A 25,467-nucleotide genomic window follows, 5' to 3' on the forward strand; every position below is an offset into this window, starting at 1 on the left:
CTGACTGGATCTCTGAGAGGCTGGTTGTTCACGTAATTCTTCCTACCACCTGCACTGCATGTGTGTGAACACCACACACGCACACACAGTGTATTTCCCCTGTGTGTGCAACCTTTCCATAAAAGACTTAGCACTTCCTTTCTACATACACAATCCAAACACTTTTTTACAAGTCTAAACATGTGTTGGAACAAAGTTTTCCCTCCAACACACTTGCATGAACATGTGCATACATGCGTGTACACACAATCTCTAAAATGGGAGCCTAGTGACTCACAATTAAGCCAAAGAATAGCAAAGTGTTTCTGAAACTATTCTTTGTATATAGACATTGGGATGTAAAGTAGTATGCACACTTGCTGATACAAACTGGCTGGCTTTGCAGTGAGTTGGCTTCTCAAAGATTTTGCGATGAGCCATTCTTCTTCTATCTTTTAAATTCTTCTGCCTGGTCATTTATCTCATCTATGGAGACTGGACTAAAATGGAGAATCCTAGTAGGAATGAAAATAAGCAGTATTCCTGCAAGTTTTCATGAATGGTGAGAATTCCAAGGCACGGCACATTTATACCCTGTTCCTAGAGAACTACTGCAGAGGCAATGGCCTTTTCTCGATCCAGCTGGCTGTGGGCTATAAGCATTTCTACATATTTATCCAGGTGTTGTGAGAAACTCACTCAAAATGTCCCACTAATAAAAAGCATCTAAAGATGAGTGGAAATTTGAACAAATGACAAACATTCCTGCTTCCATTTGTCTAGCCTCCTGGCTGGGTCCAGCTTCTCAAGTTCCCTCTTCCCTCTTCTCCTAGCACCCCTCACAGTGCCTATGTACTACTAGCTGTCTAGTAAATCAAAGCATCAAGACTTTGCACTTAATTATCTGGGCATGATAGTAGTGATGTATACGTAGACAGGGAAGATTGGAGGAGGAAGAGTCTCCTATGGAAATATCACAGGTCAGTGTAACACTTTCAACCAGTAAACCTCTGCTGAGTGATTACAATGTACTAGCAACTGTGGTGTGTACTAGGGATTCTATTACCGAAACAGCAAGAACAGTAAGAACAACCTCAAACTTTTGATAGTAAAGTCTTCTTTTGTTACATCTCTTCAGCCCACCTCTCCATCCTAAAAACCTTTGGTAAAAGCCTTTGTGACAGTTTGCAGGAAAAATACTGTAATTAAGGCCCCCAACAGAAAGGATTTGGCCAAGTTCATGGAATTAGTAAATGGTGTCTACATCTGCTCTAGAATTGTGTAACTCTCAAGGATAGGCTGTTGTCACTACATATTTTCACCAGCCTCATCTGGTGACATTGTGTCAGTGTAGTTCTTTCTGGAAATCTGTAGCTCTCCTTGTCTTAAATGTCTTCACTTGACTACCTTTAGACTCCAAACCTATCTTCATTCTTCTTCCCACACACCTTTCTGTCAATATTTGGCCCTAAGTCTTCTGAACCTCAGAAGGTTTCAGTTATTCTCACTGTGTCCTAGTATTGTGTATGGTACCCAAGACACCAGGAATAAGCTCTCACTTTAAAGTTCACAGTCTAGCAGGGAAACAAAAAGTAGGTGACTGACTGTAATGGAACCAGGACTTCCCAAAGCCCTGATTGAGGACCCACTGGCACCTGCACTGACTTATGTATATGTATGTGGCAGAGAGAACAGATCTTAACACAGAACTGTAGACCAGGAAAGTTAGTCTCTCCCCAATTTTCTCCAAGCTCCTGATGATACAGGAAGACCTTAGTTTAGTGCTGGTGTGTCTTTAATACTTGCCAATCTCACTCTAGAAGGAAAAGATAGCAAGACTTTAGTCTTAAAAAAAAACACAACAAAACTAAACAAAAATAATCTGACAACTATAAATCAGAGACATTCTGCAGGGGAAGAGGAAGGAGAGAGCTCAAAATGAGGGAAGCAAGAACACAAAGGACTAAGGTGATGGTGCACAGGTGAACTGGTGGTGGCACACCATTGCCCATCTCTGAATGGAATGGCACCATACAGTACAATTTATTATATTTTCTAGTAGCTACCTTTCATATCTCCAGGTAATACCAGCTTTAGGTTCACAAAATTGCATGAAAACCTTTAATATTATATTGAAATATTAAAGTTTTTTTTCTTTAAAGAACAGTAAACTAGTAAAGGTACAATTGGTGGTATATGGACCTGGCAGAAACAATGAAGAAGGAGTGAATGCAGTTCAGAAAACACTGACCAGAATAAACACATGTACCTAGAGTCTGTTCAAGAGTTAAAGAAGCAGAGAGATAATCTGTTAATTTCAGTCTTTTGTTACCTGGAAGGATTTTTGAATGTTAGTCCCTGTAGACCAAAAAGTCTATGGAAACTATTTTTAGTGAAGAACCTCTTTAAAGCACACCCAGACCTCCAGCAGACGGAAGGGGCTAGAGGAGGTAGGAGTCAGTTTTCTGAAAACACCTCTTACATCATCCCAGTTTAATAGTCCTGTGCTGCTTCTATGGTAAAGACAAGCCTTGAATTGTTCTTGAAGTCTTGAAATATCCCAAGAAGCAAACACTACATTCTCATCAAGACAAACCAGTGCGAGGATTCTTATTTTCCTATTGTCATTGTGTCTTCCTACCTGTGGGAAACCACCTGGAACATCTGAGTAAAATGTCAGGAAGTGACCTCCAAGATGAACTTTGCATTCAACACAACTGCACTGTGAAACAATTGAGGATTAGACCCAAAGGTGCTGAGTAGGTTTCATGGGAAAATGCAGTCAGTGGGGTCAAGTAGGAGGGTTGGCACCAAGGCATGACTTCTGGAAAAGTCCTGCAGATGATCTTGAGCTCTGCCCTGAGAGAGATATCTCAGCAGGAGAAAGAGAGTCAGCTGCGTGGGACTTGAGTCACAAAGGTCTTCAGCACCTTCTCTTGGGGGGAAGGCACAGTAGCCAGCCTGCAGTCTATTTTTTATACATTTAATTTCTTTATTTGTGTATATTTTACATCAAGGGTAGTTCCCATAGAATTTCCACCACCAGTTCACCTGTGCACCATCACCTTAGTCCTTTGTGTTCTTGCTTCCCTCATTTTGAGCTCTCTCCTTCCTCTTCCCCTGCAGAATATCTCTGATTTATAGTTGTCAGATTATTTTTGTTTAGTTTTGTTGTGTTTTTTTTTAATTGTTATTATTATTTTTCCTTTATCCCTTATACGGTTCCCCGCTATTCTTCCCATAAGCGAAAACATCTTCTTGATCCAGTCACCTATTTTTGGGCATTTGGCTGGTTTTCACACCTTACCTATTATAAATAGTGCTGCAATAAACATAGGGGTGCACATATCCTTTTGAATTAATGTTCTTGTGTCCTTTGGGAAGATCCCTAGAAGTGGAATTCCTGGATCATATGGTAGCTCCATTTTTAGTCATCTGAGGAAACTCCACACAGCCTTCCATAGTGGTTGTACCAATTTGCATTCCCACCAGCAGTGTAAGAGAGTTCTATTTTTGCCACATGTTCGCCAATGTTTTTTGTTGTTAATTTTTTTAATATGTGTCTTTCTGACTGGTGTATGGTGGTATCTCATTGTAGTTTTGATTTACATATCCCTGATCATGAGGGCTGTTGAACATTTTTTCTATGTCTATTGGCTACTTGCATTTCCTCTTTAGAGAAGTATCTTTTGAGTGGTGCTGCCCATTTTTGACTGGATCACCCTGCAGTTCTAAATGTGATTTGTTCCCCAAGGCGAACCTACCTGCCCCGCCTCCCACACTCATGATATTCTCTAACACCAGGCATCCTAAGAGGTTCTCTCCCTCTATTTCCCTCCCAGCCAACTCAACCTGTTCCTCCATTCCCCCCCACCCACAGCCAATTTCCCCCAAAGCCTCCTCCTTCAGCTTGCCCCTACCCCTCTGTCACAGATCAGGTTAGCATAAACGCTACATGGAAAGCCCGTCAGCATGCAAGTTCTCTCTCTCTCTCCTACCCAGTCAGTCGGCAAGCTTAACTTTGTCACCTAGATCACTATTGCTTCTGTCCATTCCAGCCCACTGCCTTAGTTTTGCTTTTTTGTCTACCTATTCCATTGCTTCATTCTCACGCTTATTCACAGCCCACTCACCTCACCCATTCTTGTAATCGTGGCCTCCTCACTGGTCTCTTGAAAACCCAGATCTATCCATTTCTCTTCCCCAAAGTGCCAGCGATTCCTACTGTCCTCAGAAGCAGTAATACCTGCTGCCTTAAGTGGCCAGTAAGAGCCAGAAACTATAAATAGATGATTCACAGACAATCTGACGCTCCTTCTATCCTTACAGCCATTCCGAATAGGTGTCAGTGTCCCTATTATACCAAATAGGAAAACTTGGGGGCAGAAAGTTTAGGTAACTTGCCCAATGTCTAAGATTTAGAAACAGAGTTTGAGGATGGCCTTGCTCTTTCCCCTGCATGTGTTCTTATTGTGAATTTCAAGACCCTTCATGATCTGGCTACAGCCCCCTTCCTGCACCTCAGCATGCTCTGTGTGAAAAACTCAGACAAAAGTGGCAGTGATCTGTCTCCTCACCACTCCCCAGCAGTGTCTCCTACACCACCTCTTGGATTTTGTCCTAGTCCCTGGCATTTGCATTATTCTGAGCAATGAACAAATGTCTGTGAAATCAATAAATGTTGTTCCTCCTGTAATTTATTTTTGGCACAGGCGCCTGTCCCAACCATATCAATTCCCCCAAAGCCCTGTACACATTCCATTTATTCAAGAAAGCTCTTGCCACTGCTCGCCTGCAGAATTAACATCTCCCTACTATGTCCACAGCACAGTCTCTATATGCAAACTCAACTATTAATACTGTGTACATCTTATCATCATGCTCTCTAGGTTGGAAACTTCTTAAGGACAGGATGGCTTTTATCCATTTGATGTTACTGAGTTTCCAAAACCCCAATAAAGGTTTCCAAAGATGTATTTTTCCTCAAGAATCAAAAACAAAAGGCAGAGGTCTTTGACTTACTTAAATCATCATCAGTCTTGCTCCCCTATTCTGATTACTCAAAAGCAGAAGAGAGAACAGAGAGGGAGAAATTGCAGATCACTGAATTCAGAAGGGGTGTAACTCCCTCCCCAGGCTTTCTCCCTCCCCACCAGCATGATCATGACCAGACCAAGCAACTCCCCTAGGTTCCTGGGAAGCTGAGCTTTCATGCACTTAGGGGAATTCCAGGTTCTATGAAGCTGACTTTCCTTCAATTCTATTTGATATATTTTGAGTAAAGCAATTTTTAGGAGCTTGAACTTCAAGTCCAAATCCTCTCTCAGGGGGTCCTTTGTCTACATTCTTCAGAGGAAACTCCCAACCCAATTTTGTGGCTCTCAGGACCACCATGGGAGATAGCTCTTACTTAACGTTAAGACTCCCTTTTTTCCTTTGGACACATTTCCAGTATACTAATTCTTGTTTAAGATTCTTCGCTAATCCTCCTTCCAAGGTGATTTACAGAAATAAATTAATCCTGTGCTTATAGTCTCATCTTGCTATCTCCCAAATTAAATTTCTTTTATCTTTACAATTTCCACTCAACAAATCCCTGCTCATAAATAAAGTAATCAGAACCCTCAAACTGACTGGAGTGATACAATCAGTTGTGGGTAGAAAAGTGGGAAGGCTCCATTCAATCATAGCTGTCTATCCTGAAGTACTGTGGAGCCCAGTGGTTCCTAAAATGTTAATGTTTGTAAAATTTTCAAGTGTGTGCCCTGTAGGTGGAGACAACACAAGACCATTTGTATAAATGATAGTGAGTACTTTAGTAGGTATTCCCCTGGGGGCACCTGAAAACAAGAAATGAAACAGGACCCGCACTGTCTGCTCTCCCAGCATCCCCTGGGTCAAAAGTTTCAGCGAGCCTCTGAGAGAAGCAGTGCTGTGTAGGAAAAGCCGCTCTACCTTAGACCAGACACTGATGCCACCCCAATATTGGGACTCCAGACCATCACCGTAGTCCCTTGTAGTGATATTTTACAGTTGGTTTGTTAATGGCATCCAAGTATGGTGAACACCTTCCATTGGTCTGTTGTGGAAGTCAGGAGTTACTAGTTAGGAGCCACACTGAACTTAAATTACCTCAAAAAAATCAGATTAAGTTCTATCTCACAAGACCAACTGCTAAGCTAACATTTTATTATGGATCTTTGTAAAAATATTAGGAATTAAAATTTCATAGCAATCAGTTGCTAGATTTCTCTTCAATGACTACACTATATTTTGGGAACTGTTTACATATATTACATATTTCATATATATATAAAATTAAAAGATGAATATAATGAACCCTCATTTACACATCACCTAGTCTCAGTTATTATCCATTCTGGCCAATCTAATTTCAGTTATATCCCCAGTCACGAACCTGCTCCCCAGTTAGGTTATTTTAAAGAAAAGATCAGGTATCGTATCACTTCGTCCATGCTCATTTCAGTAAGTACCTCTTTTACATCTTTAGTATTTTGTTCTAAAATTTAACATAGTTATGATACCATTATCATACATTAAAAATGGAGAGGATTTCCTTAAAGCATTAAATATTGTCAGTGCCAAATGTCCATATTTATTTTTGTTTTTTTTTTAATTAATCCATGTTTTCACAGTGTTCTCCTTTTTTGTGCAATATTTCATTTCTCCCCTCAGGTGTAATCCCCATAATTCTCCTACAGCCACATCACCTGTGAACGGTCACCTTAGTCCTTAGTCCCGTGTGCTCTTCCCTCCATATTTGCCCTTTTTTTAAATTAATTTATTTATTTTACATCCGTGTGTATTCCCTGTAAAATTCCCATCACCAATTCACCCGAAAACTATCACCATAGTCCCTTGTAGTGATATTTTTACAGTTGATTTGTAATGGCATCTCCCAATGAAGTGAACACCTTCCACTGGGCCACTGTGTCTCTTATGTTTATTTTATTCTACCAGTTCCCACTCTTTCTTGCTCTTCACCCTATATACACATTAAAGAAGACAAACCATTCGTCTCATTGAATTTTCCACATACCTGATGTTGCTTTCTGTAAATTTGTAGTTAGATCTAGGTGCTTAATTAATTTCAAGTTTGATTTCTTCCTTTCTTTTTTTTTTTTTTTGTTTGCGAGAACCCCACATAGACAGCACTTTTCTGCTTTTTTCTTGTTTTGTTTATGCATGTCAGTGGCTTTTAGGATAGTCACAGAGTCATGCATCCACCTCCACAAGTTACATATGTGAATTATTCTGAAAAGAAGCTCTGCCTCCCTTAGATATCACCTCCCAACCCACCCTTTCCTTTCAGCCACCAATCAGTCCCAGGCAGCACTAATTTACTTTCTGTCTGTACAGGTTGACCTATTCTGTGCAATTCTTGTAAATGGAAGCATAAAATATGTGGTCATTAGTGGTGACCTCTTTCACTTAGCCTAACATTTCAAGTTCATCTATCTTGTTGCATGTGTCACACTTCATTCCCTGTAATGGCTGGATAATGTTCAAGTATATGGGTATACAGTTGTGTCCCATAAGGATGGACCACAAGTGACCTCACGTACAACGGTGGACCCAATAGACTGTATCATACAGCCTAGGTGTGTAGTAGACTGTACCAGCTAGGTGTGTGTAGTTATACCCTAGTATGTTCATAGGACAAAATCACCTTATCAACATATTTCTTAGAGCATATACCCATCATTAGGGATATTTACTGCTGTAAATAGTCTAATGTAAAAAAAATGAACACCAGTGTATAAGTTTTTCTGTGGACATAAAATTTTTATGTGGTTATCCGACGTGTGGAATCACGAGATCATTTGACAACTCTAACTGCTTCAGGAACTGCCAATTATTTTGCAAACTGATTATATCATTTTACATGATATAATAGTAGTGTATGAGGGTTCTAATTTCTTCACATCTTCATCAACACTTGTTTTATTATCTTTTTTACTACAGCCATCCTAGTGTGTGTGACATGGTATCCATTGTGGTTTTGATTTGCATTTCCTTGATGGCTAATGATGTTAAGCAACTTGTTTGTGTGTTAAGGGCACGTGCTCCTTGGAGAAATGTCTGCTCATGTCCTGTGCCCATTTTTATTTGGGTCATTCGTCCAATTTACGTATTCTAGCACAAATCCTTTATCAGATATTTGACTTGCAAAAGTTTTCTCCTATATGTCCCTTTGTACATTCTTAGTGTCTTTGAAGTACCAAAAGTTTTAAGTATGATGGTACCTACTTTACATGTTCTCTCCACTGCTGTGTGTGGTTTTCTATATCATTTCTAAGAAACCATTGCCTAATCCAAATTCATGAAGACTTATCCCTACATTGTCTTCAAAAAGTTTTATAGTTTTAGTTCTTACATTTTAGGGGTTTTGTTAAGTATTAAATTGTTTATTGATTAGAAATGATAATATATGATACACATGCTTCATTTCCACCTGTGATTTTTATCTGGTACCATAATTTAAATTAAATATTTTGCATAGGATGTGCCAACAATCACTAATAACCAAATAAACTGCATTACTCTGCTTGAGTGACCAATTTATTGGTGAACTCCAAGTCACAACACAACAATTATCAATTCAACTACACCAAGATTTCTGAAAGCAATGACTTCTCTGCCAAAGCAGATTATAAATAAATTTAAAATGGAGCCTGGCACCACCCTGAAGGAATTCTTTCACACTGTTGGGGTTGTTTACCGAGATGACTTCAGAGTAGACTAACTTCACACAGCACATTCTTTTAAAAAAAAAAAAAAGGACACATTTATTCAGCTTCATGATCAGACTATTACATTTAGCAATCAACAGTGTGGGTGCAAAAAAAAAAATCTACATTAAAACACTCTGTTGGAGTGCTTTCCACTTTCCACAGAACAAAATCTAAAATAACCTGTTATACAATTACTCACAAATACAGTCCTCAAGCTTTTTTCCATACATGTAAGTGTTATCTAAAACGCGTCTTCTTTACAGTTTTATGACAAACTGTAGCTTCCCTGTCACTTCTCTAGCTCTCCTTTCCTGTAGAGCTTTACTTCCTGGAAGGTAATTAAAACCTTCGCCACTGCCATAGCTATAGCTACTGCTGCTGCTGGCACCACCTTAGCCACGTTGATTTCATGGTTAGTAAAGTTAGCCTCCACCACCATAGTATCTGCCTTCAAAGTTTCCTTCTCTCATGGGTCCAAAATTTGAAGATTGATTGTTGTAATTGCCAGAAATCATTGTAGCTTCTACCACCTCCAAAACCACTTCCATCATCACCAAAGTCATTGTTACCATCCGTACTGCCACCAAAGCCATCTGGGCCACTGAAGTTTCCTCCCTGACCAGGGTTGTCATTCTCACCAAAACTGCCTTCACAACCACCACCAAAATTTCCAGAACCACTCTGGCTGCTTTGGCTGGATGAAGCCCTGGTCATCTCTTGCCTACATAGAGCTGTCCTTACTTCACAGTGGTGACCAGTCACAGTATGGTATTTCTGAAGGACAATTTTGTCTACATAATTGTGGTCATGAAGGGTTACAAAAGCAAAAGCTCTCTTCTTGCCACTGCCTTGATAAGTCCAGATTTCAATCACTTTAGTTTTCCCATACTGCTCAAAGTTATCTCTTAATCATCTCAAAATCATCTTCAGAGTCTCTTTAATGCCACCAGCATAGTTAAGTTGGCAACAAGTCTTTGAGGATTTTCTCCTGACACAGCCTCTTTGCTTCCGAAACTCCTCCATCTGCCTTGTGTGGCCTTGTATTCCTGGCTGCACCCACCTCTGCCACTGTGACTTAAGTGGCAAGCCCAAAGCCTCTGGATCTCTTGATGTTTGGCTCTCTCATGCCACAGTCTGTGAGTGTCCCCATTGCTCCAAGTGACTTCTCAGACTTTTGTTGGTTGATTGAAAGCATAAACTTCCAATGAAGAACTTCTACAGCTGTTCTGGCTCTTTGGGGGAGACTCTGACTTAGACATGATATCAGTAGAAGAGGATACTTTTACAATGCTTACTTGGGGGTGTCCACAGCAGCAAGGCTAGTTTTTTACACATTTTGGTCTGTGATCATCAGGAGGTAATTTTTGGATATATCATAAGGACAGGACCCAGGGTCATTATTTTACATTGTAAAAAGAATGCCTCTCATTTTGCATTGAAATTGATTCCTATTCAGGTGCTCTCTGTCATCTTCATCCATTCCCAAGTTCTCCATCAGCATTTCGCCTAATGGCTTGAGGTGCCATTTATGAACATTTCATCTGCAGTTGCAAAGTATAACATTCCAGATCAATCTTTCCTCCTGAATTTTTTAATCTGCAATTCTAAAAGATTGCCTATTTTCTGAAAACTGGCTATGCATAAGGTCTATACTGTGAGTTTTGTTGAAATGATATCACAGCAGTGATCTTGAAACATCCATATCACAGACTCTCAACATATGTTGAAGAGTTCATGCCTCAAAGCTCCTCCCTCCCTCCTCCTCTCTCTCCTCTGTTCGTACTGGGTGTTTCCCTTAGCTCAAAGACAGGACTCATTTTTCACCACCTTCTTGCCTGGCGTGTTTGCCATAACTAAACTGCTACCTCTTTTTCCACTAGCTGCTGCCAGCTGGGCAATCTTCCCCTGCCTGCCTGTGCCAGTCTCCTTGTTTACAAACTTATCACTGCCCCAGGCTGGCCCCAGCATTCTGGCTCCTTCACGTGTTTACCACCCCCTCCTAAGGTCTGGTTCCTGCAACTTGGCTACAAAAAGATCAGGAGAAAGGGGCCTTGGTGTATTCAACCTGGAAATGAATGGGTTTCAGGGTTGATGTACTGATGGGCAAAAACTTTATTATCACAAACTTCGGTCTACATAGTGGACATGTGTTTCTGTGTCTAAAAGAGAGAAAGGAACAGAATGAGAACATGAAGGATTACATGAGGTATACAAAGAGAAAGCTCTCCTATCACATAGACCTTCATAAACTGAGGACTGAAAATCCTGAAAGAGACTGTGGAATCTGTTGATAGGTTTTTGGTTTGGTCTCTTATTTTCCTCTGAGTGGAAGGTAGTTTAATATAAATAGAAAGGGGAGGAAGGCGTTGAGACAGGCAAAGCTCCTTGCCATGGCTTTGCCACCTAATTGTTAGGTGATGTCGAACCAACTGCTTAACCTATTGAGCTCCAGTGTTCTCATCTGCAAAATAAGTAGGTCCTTCTGTGCAGGTGCACTGCAAGGCCTAGCAGCACCACCTAAAGCAGCGGCGTTACTCTACCTCCTCCCCTCCAGTGGGCGTGATTGAGGAGAATCCCAGACTTAAGGCAAGAAATGAACCAGACATCTTCCAAGAGCTCCGTGAGCTTTCCACTTGAATTCCCTAACAGTGTGCTGCTGTTGGTGTTGTTTTGCCCACAACTACTAGCAGATATAGGAGTGACCTCGTTTCATTTTACATGTAAGAAATCTTACAGGAAAATGTATTTCCATAAGAAACTCAAGGTTGGACCCTCCCTGGTAGTGCAACAGGTTAAAGCGCAGCTTCAGTGAGAGTTCAATCCCCGGTGGCCCCGGAGGTGACCCACATGGCATAGCAAACCTCTCCTCATCTACCCGCTGCTCCCCTGAGCAGTGTACTCTATCCATCTGCCTGTTCTGCTCCCCACTGTGTCTCTGATGAATCCTCTCACTGTCCGTGCACCCCTGGCCTGCACCCCAGTTCTATATGCATGAATAAATAAATCTTTAAAAAAAAACTCCAGATCTTCTCCTCAAAATTAAAAAGATACATAAACTAATTGAAAGTTAAGACTAAGGAAAGCCCATATAGATTAATGTCATATCTGATCAGCACAATGCCAGGAGTAGCCGTAGACACATAAGACAGGTGTGATCTCCACCAACATACCATCTCTTCACCAGGTAGGCCTGAGTGAGCATATTGCCTCTCCAAATCCCATTTTTATCCTTTTCTGATAGAATTGACCTGGCAGAGTATTCTGTAGCTTAATTAGTTAACAGTACACTCTGAAAATAAATAAAATCAGAAAGAGCTGTTCCTGTGATTTAATTGATGATGCCATTGTGATGCTCAAGTATGTAGTCACACAAGCTATTACAATGCTTTCTCAGGCCCAGAGGGGGTCAGGGAGAGTTCCTCTCTAAGTAGAGAGCTCTTTAGCAAAGAGCCCTAAATAGACCAGAGAGTGAGAAGGTGAAAATAGGGACGTTGGGGTCAGCCACACTGGGATGAGACCTTTATTCTGCCTTTTACTGAGTTTATAATGTAGCATTTTCTTTAATCTCTCTGGGCCTCAGATTTTCCATCTATAAAATGGAACTGATGTGGTTAAAACTTTTTAATTTCATAAAATTGCTGTGAGGATAAAATGAGGCAATGCATGGATGCGAATTAATGGCCAGGGTTTGGCCATGGTAAATGGCTCAATAAATGTTCCCTCTATTATTAGTGTTGGGTCAAGTCAGGAAATTACAACCACCACCACCACCCCCCATCCCCACAGCCCCAGGACTTGCCTGTGCAAACAGGCCTTGCTGAGAATGACATCCACCAGCCACACACTTCAGAAGAATGATCTGTTAGAGCCTGCCTGGGAGTGCAAAGGCTTCCAAAATCCCCTTTGCTTCCTTGATCAGCAGTGACAATTCTGCAAGTAAGGAAAGGATGTGATTTTGGTTTGTTTCAAGAGGGCTTCTGGGGAAATTACATTGGCTCAGCTCAGACCCTCAGCTGTAATTCCTAGAGGGCAGCCAAGGACTCCAGGAAAAAAGACTGAATGACAGTCCACGCAGAGTGGAGGCCCAGGCGGGACTGTCTGGCCACTGTTTTCTGGATGTGCTTGCAGCTTTTTCTGTGAGCCCCACTCTCACCTGTGGCTGGTGGCCTGAGCCCCTCCCCGCCCATCAATGAAGCAACTGACAAAGAATTGCTGGAGGCCCCCCATGCACCAGGCACAGGCTAGACAAACATGGTTCCTGCAACCTCCAGGCTAGTAGAGAAGACAAATATTAAACAGAATGTTATAAATACTTTATTAAAAGATTATAGGTGTGCATCATTCTGTGAGGTTGGAAGCTGAGCAATGACAAAAGAATATGAGGGAGGGGAGCAGGCAGGAGGAAGTGATACTCAGGTGGAATTAAGCAGTGCCAGAAGTGAGCCTGGTGAAAACGCTGAGCTGAGACCCCAGCTGGCCAGTCCAAAGTCACGAGGACACCAGTACTGGCACGCGGCAGCTCTCAGATCCCTGCCCAAGCTCTTCACAGTCCTCTGGGGAAAAGCCTTTCTGGTTTCTGGTGACCGAAGCAGATTCAGTAATTAACCTACTGCTCAGCTTGCTTCCTTGATTCAGCATTTCTCCAAGGAGAGGTTAAACTTTACATCATCATTTTGTCCAATTAAGCCTGGCAAGTGAGCCAGTCAGGAGACCCGGCCCCACCTGGGTGAAAGAGGGAGTGACCCAGCATGCAATTCAGACACTTTCACACAAACTCTTCAGCTCTGGGAATTAGAAGCAGGAATAATTAATATCCTAGGCCACTGGGGCCTGCAATGCATTCCAGCCTCTGCCCTTCACTCTCTTTCTCCCCCACCCCCACAAGAGAATTCAGCAAGAAGGAAACACAAGAGAAGCAAACTAAAATAGGCAGATAGGCTGGCCAGGGGCAAGGCTGCCAATGTAGAAAATCATGTGGGGCACATGTTTCTTAACAGCCCAGGACCTTGACCACGTGGTTTAATCTTACAAGGCCTGTTCTCTGTCTTCCTCATCCTGCACCTAGACCTGTTAGAGAATCAAGTGAGATGTTCACATACAGAAGGGTTTTCCCACCTCAGCACTATTACTATTTTTGGACTTTTTTTGCAAGGGCAGCTCTGTGCATTGTAGGACTTTTAGCAGAATCCCTGACCTCTTCCCACCACGCCAGTAGCTTCCACCATGAAATAGTACCTCTAGATAATACCAAATGTTTCTGAGGGTCAAAGATAGTCTAGGATGAGACCACTGCTGTGCAGGACCTGGCATATGATAAATGCAGAATTAATGGCAGATAATATAAGGCCTGAGCAAGGCAAATGCCCCCACTGAATAGCCACAGTGGATCCTTCTTCCCGCAAATATGCCAAGAGTATAAGGACTATGAGAAAAGTAGAACTTTCCAAAGGTGGGACAGGTAGACTTCCTGTGCCATCTCTGGAAATGTGCAGACTCGTGGGGGCCTGGCTGCAGAGAGTGAATGAAGGGATTTGTATATTGAGCAGAGGTTTGTTGCAGCAAGTCCACTTTCCATTCTGTCAGCTTGAAGGGAAAAGAACTAATTTGATGGTATGGTAACAGGGGCCTTGCCCAGTGCCAGGGATTTACATACATGCCAGCTCCTTTGAATACTGCAAATAGATATCATTTCCACTTTAGTTGGAAAAGCTGAGACTCAAAGAGTCTAAGTAACTACCTCAAAGTCATACAGCAAGCACAATTCAGGATTTAGGGCAGAACCTGGGTCTGTCTTCTAAGTCCATGCTCTCCACCCAAGCAGCATGAATGTGGCTTCTCATGTGCTGTCTTGATTGGGCACCTTGACAATTTAGGAGTGATTCCAAGACAACAACAAGGTTCAGTGAGAAGGGATGTTGGAATCAATTAGCAATGTCTGTTAAGGGCCCAGAAGTAGAAACAGAGACATGTGTCATGTGCTTGCTACAGGTCCATAACCCAAGATTCACTGATTTTGTAGCATTCGCCTTAGCATTTCTGGGACCTACACTCATCTAAGGGCTTATCTGGATTCTTTCAACAAATAAGTCATAGTGTTTTATCTTAGGGCCTGGGTTATAAACCAGGTCCTCTTTGTCAGCATAGGTTTCCACTGTCAGCACAAATCAAGCATGTTCTTAACAAATTGTTCTCATGGAAAAGCAAAATATAGGTCCTATCATAATGCTTTGTTAATGCTTTAGGAATTTTGTTCTTGATTAGCAACATTTCTCAAAAAGAAAAGAGAAACTTCCAAGGAAATGGGTCGTTTTTCTTTCATAGAAAAAAAATGTTTATTGTATTTTAAAGCACAAGCTTTGGGAGCCACAATATACATCCTTCTTCCTTTTCCCACTCCAAAACAATCAAGCTCTGGTGGAAAATTGCACTACTAGATGCATAATAAAAACCTGCCCACATATGCAAAGGGTATTGCAAACACCAGTTTGTCTGTTTCCAGGCACTTTGGCTCAGGGAGACTTGATTTCTCATAGCTGAGAACCTGTGAAGACATAGATGCAGAGTTACAAATTCAAACAAATCATCCCCAAAGCTCTGGGCTCAGCTCAAGCTACTTCACAGCTCTTGCAGCTTTCCCTGCTGCCTTTGACTTGACCAGAGCCAGCACTGATTGCAGGACACTAGCTGCCTTCATGGTCCTGCTCATCACAAGCATGGGGCACCTCCCATGTGCCAGCCATCAGCCTTTCAGACACGGCTCACTGAATCCCTGTGACGCGCAGGTTCTGGGCAAATCCTGCAGGGAAAAACTCTAACATATTTGGGCAAGCATACAATAGGCCACAGGAGAGTTTGTTATCTTTTTTATTCTCTTGCATCAGTTCTAAGTGGGCAGGGCACTAGTGAGGTGAGATAATATCTATCTTTTATTTCCAAAGTCATCTCTCCCATACCTGGGGTCAAGAACTAGGGGGGTCCTCAACTCTGTGCATGAATAGAGAAAGCAGTCACTTTCCACTTTAGGTGGAAAGAGCACTGGAGCCTAAGAAGGTACCCTCTGCACACCCAAAACAATTGATCTATGCCTCCAGGTACACAGCTGTCACTCCACACCATGTTTTAGCCTTTCCTAAGTGCTACCTTTTTGATCCTGACTCTTTAAGGATTGGGTAGCCAGTGCCCCCCAATACCTTCAGCATCAAGCCCTTTGTACTGAACCTGTCACAGAGAAATACATAACTGTTAGTTGGATAAGTGAGTGAAAGTCTATGAATGTGTATACACCAAGGTGTCTAATTCAGTGAATTTAATCAGCAGACTGCAAATTATGAATTAATGAAAAATTAAATGATGGGTTTGGTGGAAGAAAGAAAACATAAAAGAATGGACAAGTGAGACATTTCCTCTAAAAATGAAGAAATACAGAAATGAGTATATCAGTGAAGAACTAGGTGAGCCATGGGTGCAGGCTACAGGGGCCCTACAAATGCCACAGAAGGGGGTTAAGTGGTGTCACTGCCAAGCTCTGCTGACCTCATCATTTTGCCATGCTTGCTCATGCCCTGCCAACCACGGGGATTTTGAGCTTTTCAATGCCCTCCCTTGCTAGGGTGTGCCCATCCTTTCATGTTTCAGTGTCTGGGGTTTCTGTGAGGACAAAAGCATCTGCTCCATGGCCTCCAGGCCAAGCAGCCCTACCCCTGAGCTCGGCCACCCATATATGGGGAAACTATGTCCTCAACTGATATATCCCAGCCCATCCTTTCCATGTGCTGCAGACGGCAGGAGCCACCCAACAAAGACATTCTTTGCAGGTGCCAGGAATGGGCAACATGTTCATTTTTGATGAAGCTCATGGCCGAGACCATCCTAGCCATAGACGTGAAGTCAGAAATATTCTACCCAAAGTAAGTCCCCCAGATATCCTAAAGCTGTCTCCTTTTTCGTGCATGTGTTATTAGCCTGTCTCTTTGCTTTTTGTTTTGTGCAAGTTGGTTGTTCTGTCTACTTCTTCATAGCATATGCACTACAAGAGAACAGAACCAGGGGCATGGGCATTCAATCAATAGTTGTAGAAATAAATGAAACATGGGCTAACAAGCAAACCATGTAGTCCGACCACTTGAACGAGCCACCAGGACATGACTCCATCCCAGTGGAGGCCTAACTGGACCGTGTCTCCAGATTTCATGTGTGACCATCAGCTCCATCTCTCCTCTCTGATACTCAGGGGATTAAATCATTTTACTTGGTGCACTAGAGTTCTAAAACCACAGACCAGGGCTTTGGGTTTTTTCCAGATTCAACTGGTTGATACAAATCTGAGCCTCCTGGCTCCCTCTTTAAAAAAATATGGGGTTTGTCTCTTCTATAAGTGACAGCCATTTCATGGCCTGTGATGGGATAAAATGTCACTAGGTGTGGTGACATATTTGTTTTGGCCAACAGCCACCTGTGCGTCTTGTCTAACTATCCAAATGCAGCCCTTTCCCTCAGACTTTGACAAGCCCTTGTGCCGAGTCAGATACAGTCTGACATCCTGTTTTCTGTACCTCATGAAAGCCATGAAAATGTGGACTAAGCAGCCCCTGTGAGAAAGGATGGGAAATCTCTTGTCAGGTGTCTTTGCAAGATTCCCAGAAAGTAAGCAAACTCTTCCTGGCTCAGGCGGCAAATGAGGTACAGAGAGGTAGCGAGAACTGTCTGAGGCTCCAGCTTCTGAGACCTCCACAGACCTTCCAGTCAAAACCATTTGATTCTACCTCCAAAGTGTTCACCCACCTTGCACATGGTAGGAGGGTCCAGCGGACCACTTGGGTGCTTAGGTTGGCCTCCCAGTCCTGCTTACATGCTGGTAACATGGCCTTGGGCAAATGACTGTCATAAGTTTGCCTTGACATTATCACCTGCAAAATGGGAGTGGTGATAATAATAGTGTTTAGCCCTTTGGTTTGTTGGGAAGAATCTGTGAGATAATGGAGTGCTTAGGAATGACTGGCCCCTAGCACACATTCCGCAAAATACTAGCTAGCTCTTGTGTTTATTGTGATTTCCAAGATCTGTTTTGGTGTTCCCTGTCTTATCTCAGGGAACTTATACACTCCTCTAGGGCAGGCAGTGTGACTTTTTCAACTCCATCCTTCTACTTCCCCATTTAGGACTTGGGGCATACACAACACTTGGCATTTCCAAGTGACAGTGGCGGGCATTTCCCAAACCGCTATTCTTGGGAAGTTACTAGTTGGGTACTGGCCTGTAGCCTTGAAAAAAATGCCATTTTGCAGGAAATCTTGGCTGGGGGGAGAGGACAACTTAGGGAACACCCAGGAAAAAGTAAAGAACAAAAAGCAAAACTGACCTCCAATATATATTTCAACTGTTTGGTGTTAATACCAACAAAAGAGAACTGAGGGAAGAAGAGCTTCTTCACATCTGTCCTAGGTGGTTTAGACCCTGACCTTCCTGAAAGGATTTATTGAGTGCTCAGGTCCTGTTCTAAAGACTGGGGCTACAAATAATAAATTTACAGTTGCTTAAAGGACAGGCCAGGCCCTCCCTGGTGACACAGCGGGTTAAAGCACAGCAGAAAGAAGCTTAAGCCACTTCCGCATGAGTTAGAACCCCGCCTGCCCTGGAGGAGACCACATGGCGTGGTAGACTTCTCCTGGCCTGCCCGCTGCTCCCCTCAGCAGTGTACTTCATCGATCTGCCTGTTCCACTCCCCACTCTGTCCCTGGTGAATCCTCTCACCCTCCGCATCTCTGACCTGTACCCCAGTTCTGTATGAATAAATAAATACATCTTTAAAAAAAAAAAAGGACAGGCCAGTATGAGGAATTCCCTCCCTCTTAATGCAAATCCATGCTTTTATCCCCTTTTTAACACTGTGAGATGAAAACATCAGGACACTGGAAAATAGCTCTCTGAGGCTGAAAGGTCTTACTCTCCTTCTCTCCCCCATCAAATGCAATGCTCTGCAAGGCGAGATGCAGCAATTGTGATAATAGCCGGGAGCCTTGAGCTCGTGTGGTTCCCTAGCAAAGGGGGTGTGCCAGCTCTCTCCAGACACTACAGGCAGGCTTTCCAAACAGAAGAGGTGGCCGGTGGTAACTGTCAGTCAACTGTCAGTGCTCTCCCTGCCTTAGAAGGCCACTTTCTAAGGACATAAGTTCACAGAGGCTCTGAAGGGGTAGAGCATGAAAATGTCTAGCTGTTTGGAGACTGCTCATCTTTGGAATGCTTCTGTTGAGAAAATATGAGGGCAGAATTTGGCACAGAACAGATCGATTATTTCCCACAGGCAAATGTCCTGGTGAGCTGTGGACCTTACACTATCAGTCTAGTTTGAGACAGAAAGGAGGCGGTTTCTCCTGCTTTCTGCAGGATCTTACAAAGCCAGCAAGCTTTTATGTTACCCAGAAAAAGGCTTTAAGCACTGGTTTTGGAAATGTCACATGTCTTTTTCATTCACTGTAGATCCCTGAGCCAGATCTTGGTGGACTTTACAGCCACATCTTATTAATCCCATGAAAAGGAAAAATTGTTACATGAGAAACCACATAGGGGTCTCAGCCTCTGTTTTGGGTGAAACCCCAATGGTCTCCTATGATAATAATCCAGAAAAGGAAACAGACATGCCAACAAAAAGGTGTCAGCAGTGGTTTAGAGTAGCCTTGGAGTGCCAGATCCTACCATTTCTAAGGTATTAAATCCCTCACTTATTGAGGGGACTTTATACTCAAAGGGAGCAAAGACAACTGCTTTGATAATGTGGGGTGGGGAAAGGTCGTGAGCAGTTGTTTTGTTTTTTTTCTCTTCTTTGTAAAAATGATCACTGTGGTTGCTATGGTATTATGTGAGAAATTTAAAAAGTAATGAGACACAACAAATTTCCTGAAGGTGCCAAGTAAACTTGACATTTAACATGACCCTTGCCTGCTAATCAACAGGAGTGGGGCCAGTCCCACTCCTCTCCACTAAAAGTCCTAGAGGTCACAGGGTCATGTTGTTTATATCAAAGGCAGGTAGCGTGTGGACATTCTCAATGTTTGGACATTACTCATCTTAGGGATGCTTGTGTCTGGAAAATGTGAGGGCAGACCAGTGAGGGACAGAGAGGAGATTTCTCACACATTCCATACTGTCCTGGTGGGCAACGGCCCTTGTCATTGACTCCCAGGACCTGAAACCATATTCTGTATCTAGCAGAGGCATGACAAGCATTTCCTATGAATAAATCTCATGAGAGAACACACAGCAAACTTAAGAGAAACTCTGCTTGTTTACATTCTATGACCTTTAATAAGGCCCACTGAGAGGATTTAATTATAATGATTGCCAAGTCATTACTTCTTCAAGTGGACTGTTATGATTAGGAGGGGAAGGGTTATAATTAAGATTTTGATATGCCCTGGCATTTCAAGAAGCACTAATAGTACTCACTCCACCGCTCTCAGGCTGCTAAAGTCCTGCCTTGAAGGCAACAGACCACTGGACTCAGAAAGAGAAGAGAGAAGGGTGGGGCTCAGGTCACTGTGCCAACCAAAGGGCCCGACTAGGGAAAAGGATTTTGTCTTTGAGGTTTGAGATATAAGTCACATCGTCTGTTTTTCTCCAGGAAGTCAATGCAGAGTATAGCCATAGAAGCCTTAGGATGCATGAGAATACCCCAATCCTTTATAAGGAAAGAGACTTCAGAGTACATGTTCCTCACCTGTGGGGTCGTTGCCCATCACTGGGTCATCCTCAAAGGGAATCTGGCCTATGTCGGTTGACCCATGTGTCCTACAGACAGAATATTTCCCACTTAAATCCAGTTCCACTGAAAAAGTCCTATTGCCTGCTTCTTCTCCCCACATATCTGCCTGTGGGTCTCCCATCTCAGAGCAGTAACACTGGTAACTATTGAGTACTTCATACAAACCAAATATTAAAGTGCTTTGCAAGCACATTCTGATTGAATGAATCAGAATCTCCTGATTCTCACAAGAGTCCATAAGATAACTACTGTTATTATCCCTGTTTTACAGATGAGGAAACAAAGGCTCAGAGGAAGTAAGTCTGATCCTCTCATAGTCAATAGGTGACATTGCTAAAACTCAAACCCAGTAGAGACAGTACCAAATGTCCATTCTCTAAAAGTCCCCTTATTCAGTGACAGTCCTCTTGGGGGGGGATCTTCTTGAGCCAGGCAGTGGGATTCCAAAAACTCTAAGAACTTGAGCTGACTTGGGGGTGGCAGGATCCACATCAGCTGAGATTTTCCAAGCCTTTATGTAGGGGACACCTTTAACCTTTCACCATTAAGTATGATATTCCAAGCATCGACTTTCCTCCCCAATAAAGGTGATCGGAAAAGTAAATAAATCAGGAATTTTTCTTCAGCAAACAGAGGTTATGAAAGACATTTTACAGGAAGTAAACTGCTCTCAACAACCCTTCTGATAGATAAAAATTAGAAATTGAATCAGTAATTTAAAATCTTCTCACAAAATAACCCAAATCCAGGTAGACTGACAAGTGAGTTCCTTGACTTTTAAGAAGGGGCTAATTTCATTTTTTTACAAACACCTCCAGAAGGAAAACATTCCCCAACTCCATGACACTAAAGTATTCTTAACATCAAATCTAGAAAATAACATGAGAAAGGAAAAGTTGAGTTCTTATTCAAGTTAATTATTCACCAACATAGATACAAAAGCCTTCAAGTATATTATTAGTGAACACAATCCAGGAATGATGGAAATAGCGTATGGCATCATCAAGTTGGGCTTTTTCCAAGAGTAAAAGTTTAGTTTAATATTACAAAATTAATTTGTGTAATTTGTCACACTATCAAAGTGAAGGAGAAAAATTGTGATATTTTCAATAGATACAAAAAAAGTACTTGACAAAATTCTATTTCTAGTCATTGTTATTTGTGTGTAAGTGTAATCTTACCAAACTAAGAGTAAATGGGAAGTTCCTTAACATAATAAATGAAACCTATATAAAGTCTACAGTAAAAATCATACTTAATTTCAGAGTTTTGCTTTCAGAGAAAGTTGCTGTGGGAGGTGTGAGCAACCTATTTCCCCAAATAATTTAAAGTGTTGTAAGCTAATATTATCACTCACTAAAGAAAAATATAAAGAATAATGTAAAAGCAGTTTTTTCAACAACAATAAAATAAGCTTAGGGAAAAAAAAGTAGAATGTTTCTACTCAACACTCTCTCTTCTGGAGAAACTCGCCAATACAGTCAAGAAAGAGAAGTAATAGGTTAAATATTTGGAAAGAGAAAACATAGCTTTCATTATTTCAGATGATATTGTGCCTATATAAAGAACTCAAAAATATATTAACAATAAGTATGAGCTTAGCAGGGTCACTGCATACAAATCAATATAAGAAGTTTAAATGCTTTTCTATAGTCTAAAAAAAATCAGTCAGAAAAAATATTTTAATAAGACACTATTTACCACACACAGCAACTCAAGTTTTCAAATCCCTAGGAGTAAATACAGCAAAACACATGCAAGTTCTTTATGGAGAATATTTACAATACTTTATTAAAAGACATTGAAAAAGACCTAAAATAAGTGAAGAAGATTGCCAGCCTTTTGGATAGAAAAATCATCGTAAAGATGTTGATTCTCCCCCAAGCTTATTTATAAATTCAAATCCTAATGTGTGTGTGTGTTTCTTTTTTTTTTTTTTAGAAAGAAAAAGGTGGTTCTAAAATTCAAATGGAAGAGCAAAAACCAATAGTCAAGGTACTTGTAAAGAAAGAAGAAGGTGAAATTGTCTTGGGATGAAGAGTAGAACACACCCTCACCTCTGATACCAGATATCAGATTTTATTATAGCTATAGTAATTAAGATGGCATGGGCTTAGCATGGGGATTCTACTAAACCAATGGAACACACTTGAGAACCCAGAAATAGATAAGTTGGGATATTTGATTTATGACAAGAAAGGCTTTACAGATCAGAAGGGGAGAATGAACTACGGTGCCGGGCTAATTGGGTATCCAGGTGGAAAAGATGAGATTGGATTCCTTCCTTGTCAAAAATCAATTCCAGGTGGATTAAAGACTTAAATGTGAAAGGCAAAACCATAAAACTTTTAGAAGACAATACAAAAGATATCTTTATGACCTTGGGATGAAAAAAATTATATTCAAGACTTTTTAAGTTATAAGAGAATGTTTTGTAAAATTGGCTATTAAAATAAGAACTCTGATTGATCAAAATACACCAGAGTAAAGATGCAAGCTACAAAGAATTCATATCTAAAATATTGGAACTTCTTTTTTTTTTTTTTTACAAAAGTTTATTTTTACATCATTTTGCACATTTTTTTTCCCATCTCGATTGTAATCCCCGTAGGTTTCCCATCACCAAATCACCCGTGTGCCACCACCATAGTCCCGTGCATTTCCCTCCCCCCCCGCCATTTTTGATCCCATTCCCCACTCCACCCCCACAAAATGTCTCTGGTATATGGTTGTTCATTATTTTTGTTATAAAATATTGGAACTTCTTAACAATAAAATAATAAATATTCCAATAGAAAGGAAAAATTGAAAAGAACATGAAATATATATAAAATAAAAATGAGTTCAAGTCCATTGGCATTAATCTTGAAGAAAGATTTCAGATAAGAAACAAGAAGGGTCCATAAACACTTGAAAATAAATCCAAACTCATTAGTACTCAAAGAAATTAATTTGAAACCACAGTGAGATGTCAGTCCACACCTACCATACACTGGTATTAAAAAGCTAGGTATTACTGCATGCTGGAGAGATTGTGGGGTGACAGGAACTATCATTTGCTTCTGGTAGAGGTGTAAATTGTTACAATCACACTGGGAAACAGTGTTATTGCCTAATAAAACTGAGCAGGCTCATACCCTATGGCCCATCAATTCTACTCATAAGTGTATATCCTAAAGAAATCCTTATACATGGGCACAGGGAATGTGTACACTTCTGTTTGTTGCAGTGTTGTTCATAACATTCCAAACTGAAAATGACCCAGATGACACAAGAATGAATGAATGGTTCAATGCATAGAGCAAAATACAAGACAAAAGTGCAAATTTACATGCAAAACCTAAGTGCTGAGCCAAAGAAATTTGGAAGGAAAAAACATGGCTCTCATTATTTGAAGAAAAATAGACACACTGTGAATCCATGCAGATTCAAAAAATATGTCATGCTAAACAAGCTTGTAGTTAAGAAGTGAAAGCCAAAGTGATAAAAAGTACACAGAGGCCCTCCCTGGTGGTGCAGTGGGTTAAAGCGCTGCACTAAGAAGCTAAAGCCACTTCGCATGAGTTGGATCCCCGCCTGCCCCAGAGGTGACCACATGGTGTGGCAGACCTCTCCTGACCCGCCCGCTGCTCCCCTCAGCAGTGTACTTCGTCAATCTGCTCCCCACTCTGTCTCTGGTGAAGCCTCTCACCGCCCCTGAGCCTCTGGCCTGTACCCCAGTTCTGTATGCACAATAAATAAATCTTTAAAAAAAAAAGTACACAGAAAAACACTGGAAAGATTAACATAAGTTACAGCATTGCAGTTACCTCTGTAGGGAGCGAAGAGGTTGGCAAGCACAGGGATAGGCTGTGGTGCCCAAGTACAGTATTGTACTTCTGTATTTATTCTGTTCTTCATTTGGGTGCTATGGATGCAGTGTTTGTTTTATTGCTGGACTTTAAATGGTACTTTGAATTATCCGTACTTAGTTATAAGCATAATGTATTTCTAATTTAGAATTTAAAATTCTCACAAGAAAAGAAAAGCAAGCAGAGGAGAGGGCTGGGGGTATGCAAATTTCAAGAGTGATGGAACAGCCAGGGTGGCTGCTCCAAGAGCTGAAAAATGACTCTCAGGCTGAAATGAGGGGTGAGAGGGGAGCAGAGACAGGTGAGGCTGGAGCAGGAAGCATGAGCCAGATCTTAAGAAATACTTTAAGCTTTGATGACCTCGTAAGAGATGTAAATTCATAGTCTTCACAGTACTATACAGTACACAGTTTTACCACTGCTGACCTACCCATGTACTTTAGATGTTTTTTTAAGAAGGACTTAGAGGAACTTGTTGTCAGCTGCAAAACGAGTTCTCTTTCTCGCTGTTTTTATTCTCAGGGGAAATAAGTAGCACTGGGTGGCCCCTCCTTGCTCATCAAGAACAGGGAGTGTTGCAGGCTGGGCTGGCTCCCAGGCAGACTGGAAGGGGAAGACAAGACAGTATTCAGGCAGAAGCTCTGACCTCAGTTCCTACAAGAGAGGGAGAAGTCAAACGACTTACTATTCCACCTTCCATATGAGCTGTAGCATATTGCAAGGGACACTGGGCAAGGACGCTGGTCATCGTGTCCATAAGAGATCCGTGGGGCTAGAAACAGCATTAAATTTCACTATACTTGGGGTGAGGATTGTGCACAAACATGTCATACACACACACACATAGAAATAACTGTAACCTTGATTACAGTCACATAGAAATAACTGTAACCTTTTAGTCACATAGAAATAACTGTAACCTTGATTTTCTGTAGATGGGATCTGAACCTAGGATCCTTACTTCTAGTGGCAATTTGCCCATTTGTTGGTCACCTCCAGGATATTAGAAAATCTTGAAATCTGTTTCCTCAATGGGAGAATGAGGCTAATAACAGTGAGGCCTGTGTATATCCTAAACACCATTTGGAATTGTAGGGTGTGAGATGAAACACCTCTGGGAGGT

At 41.6% G+C, this 25,467-nt stretch overlaps 1 protein-coding gene and 1 pseudogene across 1 annotated transcript in view; one reads left to right on the top strand and one right to left on the bottom strand.

The window, feature by feature from the left end:
* Positions 1-25,467, top strand: part of SH3RF2 (SH3 domain containing ring finger 2) — a 122,373-nt gene that overhangs the window by 62,713 nt on the left and 34,193 nt on the right. The gene's annotated exons all lie outside the window — the stretch shown is intronic.
* On the bottom strand, positions 9,158-25,092 carry LOC105853899 (annotated as a pseudogene).

This window comes from Condylura cristata, unplaced genomic scaffold (genome assembly GCF_000260355.1).
Source record: "Condylura cristata isolate star-nosed mole 26May11 unplaced genomic scaffold, ConCri1.0 scaffold00021, whole genome shotgun sequence".
Classification (NCBI taxonomy): domain Eukaryota; kingdom Metazoa; phylum Chordata; class Mammalia; order Eulipotyphla; family Talpidae; genus Condylura; species Condylura cristata.